The sequence below is a fragment of the Cloeon dipterum genome, chromosome 2 (genome assembly GCF_949628265.1).
Source record: "Cloeon dipterum chromosome 2, ieCloDipt1.1, whole genome shotgun sequence".
In the NCBI taxonomy this organism is placed as follows: domain Eukaryota; kingdom Metazoa; phylum Arthropoda; class Insecta; order Ephemeroptera; family Baetidae; genus Cloeon; species Cloeon dipterum.
In genome coordinates this window covers 31,534,022-31,546,432 of record NC_088787.1, presented here as the reverse complement: position 1 = coordinate 31,546,432, position 12,411 = coordinate 31,534,022, and the positions used below count along the sequence as shown (strand labels likewise).

The 12,411-nt window shown below is 40.0% G+C and overlaps 1 long non-coding RNA gene across 1 annotated transcript in view; it reads right to left on the bottom strand.

Moving 5' to 3' along the window:
- The window catches only part of LOC135936244 (uncharacterized), a 60,747-nt gene that overhangs the window by 2,713 nt on the left and 45,623 nt on the right, over positions 1-12,411 (bottom strand). The gene's annotated exons all lie outside the window — the stretch shown is intronic.

Here is a 12,411-nt window from a genome sequence, read left to right as displayed (position 1 = left end):
CTTGACCGCGCATGCACTCATTGCACTCTGAGCGCCGAGTTCGCCTCTCGTTCGTCAAGATGATTTTTTTCGCATTTCTCTTGCTTAGAAACAGCAAGAGGGCCTAGGGTAGACCAAGGAAGGTTGAAATCGACCTTCAGGATTTATCCCTGACGTGACCCTGAGATTAAAAATTTCGAAAATTTCCAATTTCATCGAACTTGGTGTCTTTTTATAGGTTTTCACCACTATACAGCTCAAATTTACAGCCAAAACTGCCGAATGTAAATCCTGAAACCAGTTCTTGAAATAATTGTTGTATTAGCCATAAATCCAGACGTTAAAAATGGTCAAATTTTGAAATCTTTAATTTATTATAAGACTCTTCTTTTTTGTACACATTAAGTTCATATATTGAGTGTTAAAATTTAATTATCGTTTTTTTAATAAGTTAAAAAAATTTATTTAGAGCAATACCAAATAAATTAAATATTTAAAAAAATTTAAAAAGTAAGGAAACAAAATTTTTTAGTTTTTAAAATTAGCGTATTTGCCAGTGCATTTAATAACATTTTTTCATAGTATTAAGCATAAGATCCTTAATTATCAACACATATCATGAACATCATGTTTGCAAAATTGAAGTAATTTTCATAAATATAAGACTAAAAAATTTTGACCATTTTAACTCATTCACGTCTGGATTAATTGCTACCACAATTATTTCAAGAACCGGTTTCAGGATTTTCACTCGGCAGTTTTGGCTGTAAATTTGAGCTGTACAGTGGTGAAAACCTATAAAAAGACACCAAGTTCGATGAAATTGGAAATTTTCGATATTTCGGATCTCAGGGTCACGTCAGGGACAGATCCTAAAGGTCGATTTAAACCTTCCTTGGTCTACCCTAGGCCCTCTTGCTGTTTCTAAGCAAGAGAAATGCGAAAACAACTTGACGAACAAGAGGCGCACTCGCCGCTCAGAGTGCATGCGCGGTCAAGCGGCATCGAGCAGATTTTCAAACTTCAAATTCGAATTGCAGCAAAAACTATCGCGATTGCACCTATGAAACTTGATGTGCTAGTGCAGAATTTTACGGGCTACATTTCAGCCCTGAACCCCAAAAAAATCTAAAGGTTCTATCATCTCTCAATTTTGAATTTTCAAAAACAGGTCGCAAAAAGTGACCTTGACCTTTGACCTGCGAATTTTTTGTAAAAGCAAAAGTTGTTTAGGATCAAAAACTAGGTTGGGCAGTGAAAATTTCAAGGTGATAACTCAACGCAGTCAAGAGTTGCAGTTTACAATTCATTTCGTTTTTGGGGTATTTTTTAGATACCGAAAAAATAGTGAACGCCCCCATTCCCGAGCTTCAAATTTGGAATTTCACCATCTATTAGAACAACTACTTTAAGCAAATAATATGACTGCCACCTAATAATTTCAACGCTGAAAAATCGCGTCCAATCGACCTCCATTCTCACAAATAACTGCTGTTTTCTTTTTTTCACACATGTATGTGGGATAAAGCATGATAAAGGAAAACTCCTTATAAATTAAGTTAAATTTCTAAATATGCAGAAAAGCAGGAAACTGGTTGAAATGCTGGCACCCTATATGAAATATATTTTGTGGGAAAGAAAAAGGTTTCTTTAACAAATACTTCAAAAGTAATTATTATTTGATAAAAAATTATATTTTTTTAACTAATTTGCGAAAACTTTATCTCATATTTGGAATATTATATAGGATAGAATATTAAAGTTCATTGTACGTTAAAACATTAAATACTAACTCTACAAGATGGTACAATCAACATTAAAAATTTGTAATGATTCTATTTTTTAATTTCGAATTCAATTTCAAAAATTAAAAAAAATGAACTAATTTTATGAACCTGTCATTTTTGGGTCTTCAGGAAAGTTGTTCAATTTATAGTCCAGGCTCCAGACTGTGGACAAGTTGGTGTTTTCTCAAGAGGAGTTTTTAAGTCTAATTTAAGTCAGTCATAATTTAAAACCATACTGAAAAATATTAAATATTATTTAATTCAATCAGAAAATTTTCGAATAAGAATGAAAAATTAAAATTTAATGCTGATCGACCGATGAGATATCCTAATATCAATTAATATTTTATATAAAATAATCAACATTTTTTGAAATGTGAAATGGTCTGAAACCTGTCACTTAAGTAGGGGAAAAAATTAAATAATTTTTTCTAAGTGGTAACATAATTTTCAAAATTGTTTGTGAGGTATTATAGAAATAATAATAATAAAAACTTAACTTCAGTCGGTTGGCCAAACATGCAGTATCGATTAGTATGGAATATTATGATTCATGCACTCAATTCTATCAATTTTCAATGATCTTGTGACCTGTGACACTCCGAAAGCAAGTTTCGAAAGTGTTGGTTTTTTAAATTAATTTTTAGCAAGCCGGTTAGATCCAGATTTTGACCAGCTAAATTGGCAAAAAAATATCGGCTATTATTAGAAACTTAATTGCTAAAATTCTGGTAAGTTAAAAAGTTTCACCTGAAATTTTAAAAATTAAAGGCTATATTATTTGTTGCTTCTTGTAGCGAAATAATGGAAATTGAAGAAATTATTTACTTAACTATACTGCCATTTTCAATTCGGGTAGGGCGTTACGCGTAACGGGTTGGGCGTTACGCGTAACGGGTTGGGCGTTACGCGTAACGGGTTGGGCGTTACGCGTAATGGGTGGGGCGTTACGCGTAACGGGCTGGGCGTTACGCGTAACGGGTAGGGCGTTACGCGTAACGGGTAGGGCGTTACGCGTAACGGGTAGGGCGTTACGGACTGATTTAATGTCAAAGGTCTTAATGACGGATTTATTATGTTTAAAATCGATAAAATATTATGTATTTTTTCCATTTCTAAGCTAATTTTATTTAATTCTACTTGGTAATATGATGCGAATGACATGCGGTTAAATTTCTGATGAGATAAATATATTAGTTGTTGCTTCTTGTAGCGAAATAATGGAAATTGAAGAAATTATTTACTTAACAATACTGCCATTTTTAATTCGGGTAGGGCGTTACGCGTAACGGGTGGGGCGTTACGCGTAACGGGCTGGGCGTTACGCGTAACGGGTAGGGCGTTACGCGTAACGGGTAGGGCGTTACGCGTAACGGAATGGGCGTTACGCGTAACGGGCTGGGCGTTACGCGTAACGGGTAGGGCGTTACGCGTAACGGGTAGGGCGTTACGGACTGATTTAATGTCAAAAAGTCTTAATGACGGATTTATTATGTTTAAAATCGATAAAATATTATGTATTTTTTCCATTTCTAAGCTAATTTTATTTAATTCTACTTGGTAATATGATGCGAATGACATGCGGTTAAATTTCTGATGAGATAAATATATTAGTTGTTGCTTCTTGTAGCGAAATAATGGAAATTGAAGAAATTGTTTACTTAACAATACTGCCATTTTTAATTCGGGTAGGGCGTTACGCGTAACGGGTGGGGCGTTACGCGTAACGGGTAGGGCGTTACGCGTAACGGGTAGGGCGTTACGCGTAACGGGTAGGGCGTTACGCGTAACGGGTAGGGCGTTACGCGTAACGGGTAGGGCGTTACGCGTAACGGGTAGGGCGTTACGCGTAACGGGTTGGGCGTTACGGACTGATTTAATGTCAAAAAGTCTTAATGACGGATTTATTATGTTTAAAATCGATAAAATATTATGTATTTTTTCCATTTCTGAGCTTATTTTAATTAATTCTACTTGGTAATATGATGCGAATGACATGCGGTTAAATTTCTGATGAGATAAATATATTATTTGTTGCTTCTTGTAGCGAAATAATGGAAATTGAAGAAATTATTTACTTAACTATACTGCCATTTTCAATTCGGGTAGGGCGTTACGCGTAACGGGTTGGGCGTTACGCGTAACGGGTAGGGCGTTACGCGTAACGGGTAGGGCGTTACGGACTGATTTAATGTCAAAAAGTCTTAATGACGGATTTATTATGTTTAAAATCGATAAAATATTATGTATTTTTTCCATTTCTGAGCTTATTTTAATTAATTCTACTTGGTAATATGATGCGAATGACATGCGGTTAAATTTCTGATGAGATAAATATATTATTTGTTGCTTCTTGTAGCGAAATAATGGAAATTGAAGAAATTATTTACTTAACTATACTGCCATTTTCAATTCGGGTAGGGCGTTACGCGTAACGGGTTGGGCGTTACGCGTAACGGGTAGGGCGTTACGCGTAACGGGTAGGGCGTTACGGACTGATTTAATGTCAAAAAGTCTTAATGACGGATTTATTATGTTTAAAATCGATAAAATATTATGTATTTTTTCCATTTCTGAGCTTATTTTAATTAATTCTACTTGGTAATATGATGCGAATGACATGCGGTTAAATTTCTGATGAGATAAATATATTATTTGTTGCTTCTTGTAGCGAAATAATGGAAATTGAAGAAATTATTTACTTAACTATACTGCCATTTTCAATTCGGGTAGGGCGTTACGCGTAACGGGTTGGGCGTTACGCGTAACGGGTAGGGCGTTACGCGTAACGGGTAGGGCGTTACGGACTGATTTAATGTCAAAAAGTCTTAATGACGGATTTATTATGTTTAAAATCGATAAAATATTATGTATTTTTTCCATTTCTAAGCTAATTTTATTTAATTCTACTTGGTAATATGATGCGAATGACATGCGGTTAAATTTCTGATGAGATAAATATATTAGTTGTTGCTTCTTGTAGCGAAATAATGGAAATTGAAGAAATTATTTACTTAACAATACTGCCATTTTTAATTCGGGTAGGGCGTTACGCGTAACGGGTGGGGCGTTACGCGTAACGGGTAGGGCGTTACGCGTAACGGGTAGGGCGTTACGCGTAACGGGTAGGGCGTTACGCGTAACGGGTAGGGCGTTACGCGTAACGGGTAGGGCGTTACGCGTAACGGGTAGGGCGTTACGCGTAACGGGTTGGGCGTTACGGACTGATTTAATGTCAAAAAGTCTTAATGACGGATTTATTATGTTTAAAATCGATAAAATATTATGTATTTTTTCCATTTCTGAGCTTATTTTAATTAATTCTACTTGGTAATATGATGCGAATGACATGCGGTTAAATTTCTGATGAGATAAATATATTAGTTGTTGCTTCTTGTAGCGAAATAATGGAAATTGAAGAAATTATTTACTTAACTATACTGCCATTTTTCATTCGGGTAGGGCGTTACGCGTAACGGGTAGGGCGTTACGGACTGATTTAATGTCAAAAAGTCTTAATGACGGATTTATTATGTTTAAAATCGATAAAATATTATGTATTTTTTCCATTTCTGAGCTTATTTTAATTAATTCTACTTGGTAATATGATGCGAATGACATGCGGTTAAATTTCTGATGAGATAAATATATTATTTGTTGCTTCTTGTAGCGAAATAATGGAAATTGAAGAAATTATTTACTTAACTATACTGCCATTTTCAATTCGGGTAGGGCGTTACGCGTAACGGGTTGGGCGTTACGCGTAACGGGTTGGGCGTTACGCGTAATGGGTGGGGCGTTACGCGTAACGGGCTGGGCGTTACGCGTAACGGGTAGGGCGTTACGCGTAACGGGTAGGGCGTTACGCGTAACGGGTAGGGCGTTACGGACTGATTTAATGTCAAAAAGTCTTAATGACGGATTTATTATGTTTAAAATCGATAAAATATTATGTATTTTTTCCATTTCTAAGCTAATTTTATTTAATTCTACTTGGTAATATGATGCGAATGACATGCGGTTAAATTTCTGATGAGATAAATATATTAGTTGTTGCTTCTTGTAGCGAAATAATGGAAATTGAAGAAATTATTTACTTAACAATACTGCCATTTTTAATTCGGGTAGGGCGTTACGCGTAACGGGTGGGGCGTTACGCGTAACGGGTAGGGCGTTACGCGTAACGGGTAGGGCGTTACGCGTAACGGGTAGGGCGTTACGCGTAACGGGTAGGGCGTTACGCGTAACGGGTAGGGCGTTACGCGTAACGGGTAGGGCGTTACGCGTAACGGGTAGGGCGTTACGCGTAACGGGTAGGGCGTTACGCGTAACGGGTAGGGCGTTACGCGTAACGGGTTGGGCGTTACGGACTGATTTAATGTCAAAAAGTCTTAATGACGGATTTATTATGTTTAAAATCGATAAAATATTATGTATTTTTTCCATTTCTGAGATTATTTTAATTAATTCTACTTGGTAATATGATGCGAATGACATGCGGTTAAATTTCTGATGAGATAAATATATTATTTGTTGCTTCTTGTAGCGAAATATAGGAAATTGAAGAAATTATTTACTTAACTATACTGCCATTTTCAATTCGGGTAGGGCGTTACGCGTAACGGGTAGGGCGTTACGCGTAACGGGTTGGGCGTTACGCGTAACGGGTGGAGCGTTACGCGTAACGGGTGGGGCGTTACGCGTAACGGGTAGGGCGTTACGCGTAACGGGTAGGGCGTTACGCGTAACGGGTAGGGCGTTACGCGTAACGGGTAGGGCGTTACGCGTAACGGGTAGGGCGTTACGCGTAACGGGTAGGGCGTTACGCGTAACGGGTAGGGCGTTACGCGTAACGGGTAGGGCGTTACGGACTGATTTAATGTCAAAAAGTCTTATTGACGGATTTATTCTGATTAAAATCGATAAAATATTATGTATTTTTTCCATTTCTGGGCTTATTTTATTTAATTCTACTTGGTAATATTATGCAAATGACATGCGGTTAAATTTCTGATGAGATAAATATATTAGTTGTTGCTTCTTGTAGCGAAATAATGGAAATTGAAGAAATTATTTACTTAACTATACTGCCATTTTCAATTCGGGTAGGGCGTTACGCGTAACGGGTAGGGCGTTACGCGTAACGGGTAGAGCGTTACGCGTAACGGGTGGGGCGTTACGCGTAACGGGCTGGGCGTTACGCGTAACGGGTAGGGCGTTACGCGTAACGGGTAGGGCGTTACGCGTAACGGGTAGGGCGTTACGCGTAACGGGTAGGGCGTTACGCGTAACGGGTAGGGCGTTACGCGTAACGGGTAGGGCGTTACGGACTGATTTAATGTCAAAAAGTCTTAATGATGGATTTATTATGTTTAAAATCGATAAAATATTATGTATTTTTTCCATTTCTGGGCTTATTTTATTTTATTCTACTTGGTAATATTATGCGAATGACATGCGGTTAAATTTCTGATGAGATAAATATATTAGTTGTTGCTTCTTGTAGCGAAATAATGGAAATTGAAGATATTATTTACTTAACTATACTGCCATTTTTAATTCGGATAGGGCGTTACGCGTAACGGGTAGGGCGTTACGCGTAACGGGTAGGGCGTTACGCGTAACGGGTAGGGCGTTACGCGTAACGGGTAGGGCGTTACGGACTTATTTAATGTCAAAAAGTCTTAATGACGGATTTATTATGTTTAAAATCGATAAAATATTATGTATTTTTTCCATTTCTGAGCTTATTTTAATTAATTCTACTTGGTAATATGATGCGAATGACATGCGGTTAAATTTCTGATGAGATAAATATATTATTTGTTGCTTCTTGTAGCGAAATAATGGAAATTGAAGAAATTATTTACTTAACTATACTGCCATTTTCAATTCGGGTAGGGCGTTACGCGTAACGGGTTGGGCGTTACGCGTAACGGGTTGGGCGTTACGCGTAATGGGTGGGGCGTTACGCGTAACGGGCTGGGCGTTACGCGTAACGGGTAGGGCGTTACGCGTAACGGGTAGGGCGTTACGCGTAACGGGTAGGGCGTTACGGACTGATTTAATGTCAAAAAGTCTTAATGACGGATTTATTATGTTTAAAATCGATAAAATATTATGTATTTTTTCCATTTCTAAGCTAATTTTATTTAATTCTACTTGGTAATATGATGCGAATGACATGCGGTTAAATTTCTGATGAGATAAATATATTAGTTGTTGCTTCTTGTAGCGAAATAATGGAAATTGAAGAAATTATTTACTTAACAATACTGCCATTTTTAATTCGGGTAGGGCGTTACGCGTAACGGGTGGGGCGTTACGCGTAACGGGTAGGGCGTTACGCGTAACGGGTGGGGCGTTACGCGTAACGGGTAGGGCGTTACGCGTAACGGGTAGGGCGTTACGCGTAACGGGTAGGGCGTTACGCGTAACGGGTAGGGCGTTACGCGTAACGGGTAGGGCGTTACGCGTAACGGGTAGGGCGTTACGCGTAACGGGTAGGGCGTTACGCGTAACGGGTAGGGCGTTACGCGTAACGGGTAGGGCGTTACGCGTAACGGGTAGGGCGTTACGCGTAACGGGTTGGGCGTTACGGACTGATTTAATGTCAAAAAGTCTTAATGACGGATTTATTATGTTTAAAATCGATAAAATATTATGTATTTTTTCCATTTCTGAGCTTATTTTAATTAATTCTACTTGGTAATATGATGCGAATGACATGCGGTTAAATTTCTGATGAGATAAATATATTATTTGTTGCTTCTTGTAGCGAAATATAGGAAATTGAAGAAATTATTTACTTAACTATACTGCCATTTTCAATTCGGGTAGGGCGTTACGCGTAACGGGTAGGGCGTTACGCGTAACGGGTTGGGCGTTACGCGTAACGGGTGGAGCGTTACGCGTAACGGGTGGGGCGTTACGCGTAACGGGTAGGGCGTTACGCGTAACGGGTAGGGCGTTACGCGTAACGGGTAGGGCGTTACGCGTAACGGGTAGGGCGTTACGCGTAACGGGTAGGGCGTTACGCGTAACGGGTAGGGCGTTACGCGTAACGGGTAGGGCGTTACGCGTAACGGGTAGGGCGTTACGGACTGATTTAATGTCAAAAAGTCTTATTGACGGATTTATTCTGATTAAAATCGATAAAATATTATGTATTTTTTCCATTTCTGGGCTTATTTTATTTAATTCTACTTGGTAATATTATGCAAATGACATGCGGTTAAATTTCTGATGAGATAAATATATTAGTTGTTGCTTCTTGTAGCGAAATAATGGAAATTGAAGAAATTATTTACTTAACTATACTGCCATTTTCAATTCGGGTAGGGCGTTACGCGTAACGGGTAGGGCGTTACGCGTAACGGGTAGAGCGTTACGCGTAACGGGTGGGGCGTTACGCGTAACGGGCTGGGCGTTACGCGTAACGGGTAGGGCGTTACGCGTAACGGGTAGGGCGTTACGCGTAACGGGTAGGGCGTTACGCGTAACGGGTAGGGCGTTACGCGTAACGGGTAGGGCGTTACGCGTAACGGGTAGGGCGTTACGGACTGATTTAATGTCAAAAAGTCTTAATGATGGATTTATTATGTTTAAAATCGATAAAATATTATGTATTTTTTCCATTTCTGGGCTTATTTTATTTTATTCTACTTGGTAATATTATGCGAATGACATGCGGTTAAATTTCTGATGAGATAAATATATTAGTTGTTGCTTCTTGTAGCGAAATAATGGAAATTGAAGATATTATTTACTTAACTATACTGCCATTTTTAATTCGGATAGGGCGTTACGCGTAACGGGTAGGGCGTTACGCGTAACGGGTAGGGCGTTACGCGTAACGGGTAGGGCGTTACGCGTAACGGGTAGGGCGTTACGGACTTATTTAATGTCAAAAAGTCTTAATGACGGATTTATTATGTTTAAAATCGATAAAATATTATGTATTTTTTCCATTTCTGGGCTAATTTTATTTAATTCTACTTGGTAATATGATGCGAATGACATGCGGTTAAATTTCTGATGAGATAAATATATTAGTTGTTGCTTCTTGTAGCGAAATAATGGAAATTGAAGAAATTATTTACTTAACTATACTGCCATTTTTAATTCGGGTAGGGCGTTACGCGTAACGGGTGGGGCGTTACGCGTAACGGTTAGGGCGTTACGCGTAACGGGTAGGGCGTTACGCGTAACGGGTAGGGCGTTACGCGTAACGGGTAGGGCGTTACGCGTAACGGGTTGGGCGTTACGCGTAACGGGTAGGGCGTTACGCGTAACGGGTAGGGCGTTACGCGTAACGGGTAGGGCGTTACGCGTAACGGGTAGGGCGTTACGCGTATCGGGTAGGGCGTTACGCGTAACGGGTAGGGCGTTACGCGTAACGGGTTGGGCGTTACGCGTAACGGGTAGGGCGTTACGCGTAACGGGTAGGGCGTTACGCGTAACGGGTAGGGCGTTACGCGTAACGGGTAGGGCGTTACGCGTAACGGGTTGGGCGTTACGCGTAACGGGTAGGGCGTTACGCGTAACGGGTAGGGCGTTACGCGTAACGGGTAGGGCGTTACGCGTAACGGGTAGGGCGTTACGGACTGATTTAATGTCAAAAAGTCTTATTGACGGATTTATTCTGATTAAAATCGATAAAATATTATGTATTTTTTCCATTTCTGGGCTTATTTTATTTAATTCTACTTGGTAATATTATGCGAATGACATGCGGTTAAATTTCTGATGAGATAAATATATTAGTTGTTGCTTCTTGTAGCGAAATAATGGAAATTGAAGAAATTATTTACTTAACTATACTGCCATTTTTCATTCGGGTAGGGCGTTACGCGTAACGGGTAGGGCGTTACGGACTGATTTAATGTCAAAAAGTCTTAATGACGGATTTATTATGTTTAAAATCGATAAAATATTATGTATTTTTTCCATTTCTGAGCTTATTTTAATTAATTCTACTTGGTAATATGATGCGAATGACATGCGGTTAAATTTCTGATGAGATAAATATATTATTTGTTGCTTCTTGTAGCGAAATAATGGAAATTGAAGAAATTATTTACTTAACTATACTGCCATTTTAAATTCGGGTAGGGCGTTACGCGTAACGGGTGGGGCGTTACGCGTAACGGGTAGGGCGTTACGCGTAACGGGTAGGGCGTTACGCGTAACGGGTAGGGCGTTACGCGTAACGGGTAGAGCGTTACGCGTAACGGGTAGGGCGTTACGCGTAACGGGTAGGGCGTTACGGACTGATTTAATGTCAAAAAGTCTTAATGACGGATTTATTATGTTTAAAATCGATAAAATATTATGTATTTTTTCCATTTCTGGGCTAATTTTATTTAATTCTACTTGGTAATATAATGCGAATGACATGCGGTTAAATTTCTGATGAGATAAATATATTAGTTGTTGCTTCTTGTGGCGAAATAATGGAAATTGAAGAAATTATTTACTTAACTATACTGCCATTTTTAATTCGGGTAGGGCGTTATGCGTAACGGGTTGGGCGTTACGCGTAACGGGTGGGGCGTTACGCGTAACGGGTTGGGCGTTACGCGTAACGGGTTGAGCGTTACGCGTAGCGGGTGGGGCGTTACGGGTAACGGGCTGGCCGTTACGCGTAACGGGTAGGGCGTTACGCGTAACGGGTAGGGCGTTACGCGTAACGGGTAGGGCGTAACGGACTGATTAAATGTCAAAAAGTCTTAATGACGGATTTATTATGTTTAAAATCGATAAAATATTATGTATTTTTTCCATTTCTGGGCTAATTTTATTTAATTCTACTTGGTAATATAATGCGAATGACATGCGGTTAAATTTCTGATGAGATAAATATATTAGTTGTTGCTTCTTGTGGCGAAATAATGGAAATTGAAGAAATTATTTACTTAACTATACTGCCATTTTTCATTCGGGTAGGGCGTTACGCGTAACGGGTTGGGCGTTACGCGTAACGGGAAGGGCGTTACGCGTAACGGGTTGGGCGTTACGCGTAACGGGTGGGGCGTTACGCGTAACGGGTTGGGCGTTACGCGTAACGGGTTGGGCGTTACGCGTAACGGGTGGGGCGTTACGCGTAACGGGTTGGGCGTTACGCGTAACGGGTGGGGCGTTACGCGTAACGGGCTGGGCGTTACGCGTAACGGGTTGGGCGTTACGCGTAACGGGTGGGGCGTTACGCGTAACGGGTTGGGCGTTACGCGTAACGGGTTGGGCGTTACGCGTAACGAGTTGGGCGTTACGCGTAACGGGTGGGGCGTTACGCGTAACGGGCTGGGCGTTACGCGTAACGGGTTGGGCGTTACGCGTAACGGGTAGGGCGTTACGCGTAACGGGTAGGGCGTTACGCGTAACGGGTAGGGCGTTACGCGTAACGGGTAGGGCGTTACGCGTAACGGGTAGGGCGTTACGCGTAACGGGTAGGGCGTTACGGACTGATTTAATGTCAAAAAGTTATAATGACGGATTTATTATGTTTAAAATCGATAAAATATTATGTATTTTTTCCATTTCTGGGCTAATTTTATTTAATTCTACTTGGTAATATAATGCGAATGACATGCGGTTAAATTTCTGATGAGATAAATATATTAGTTGTTGCTTCTTGTGGCGAAAT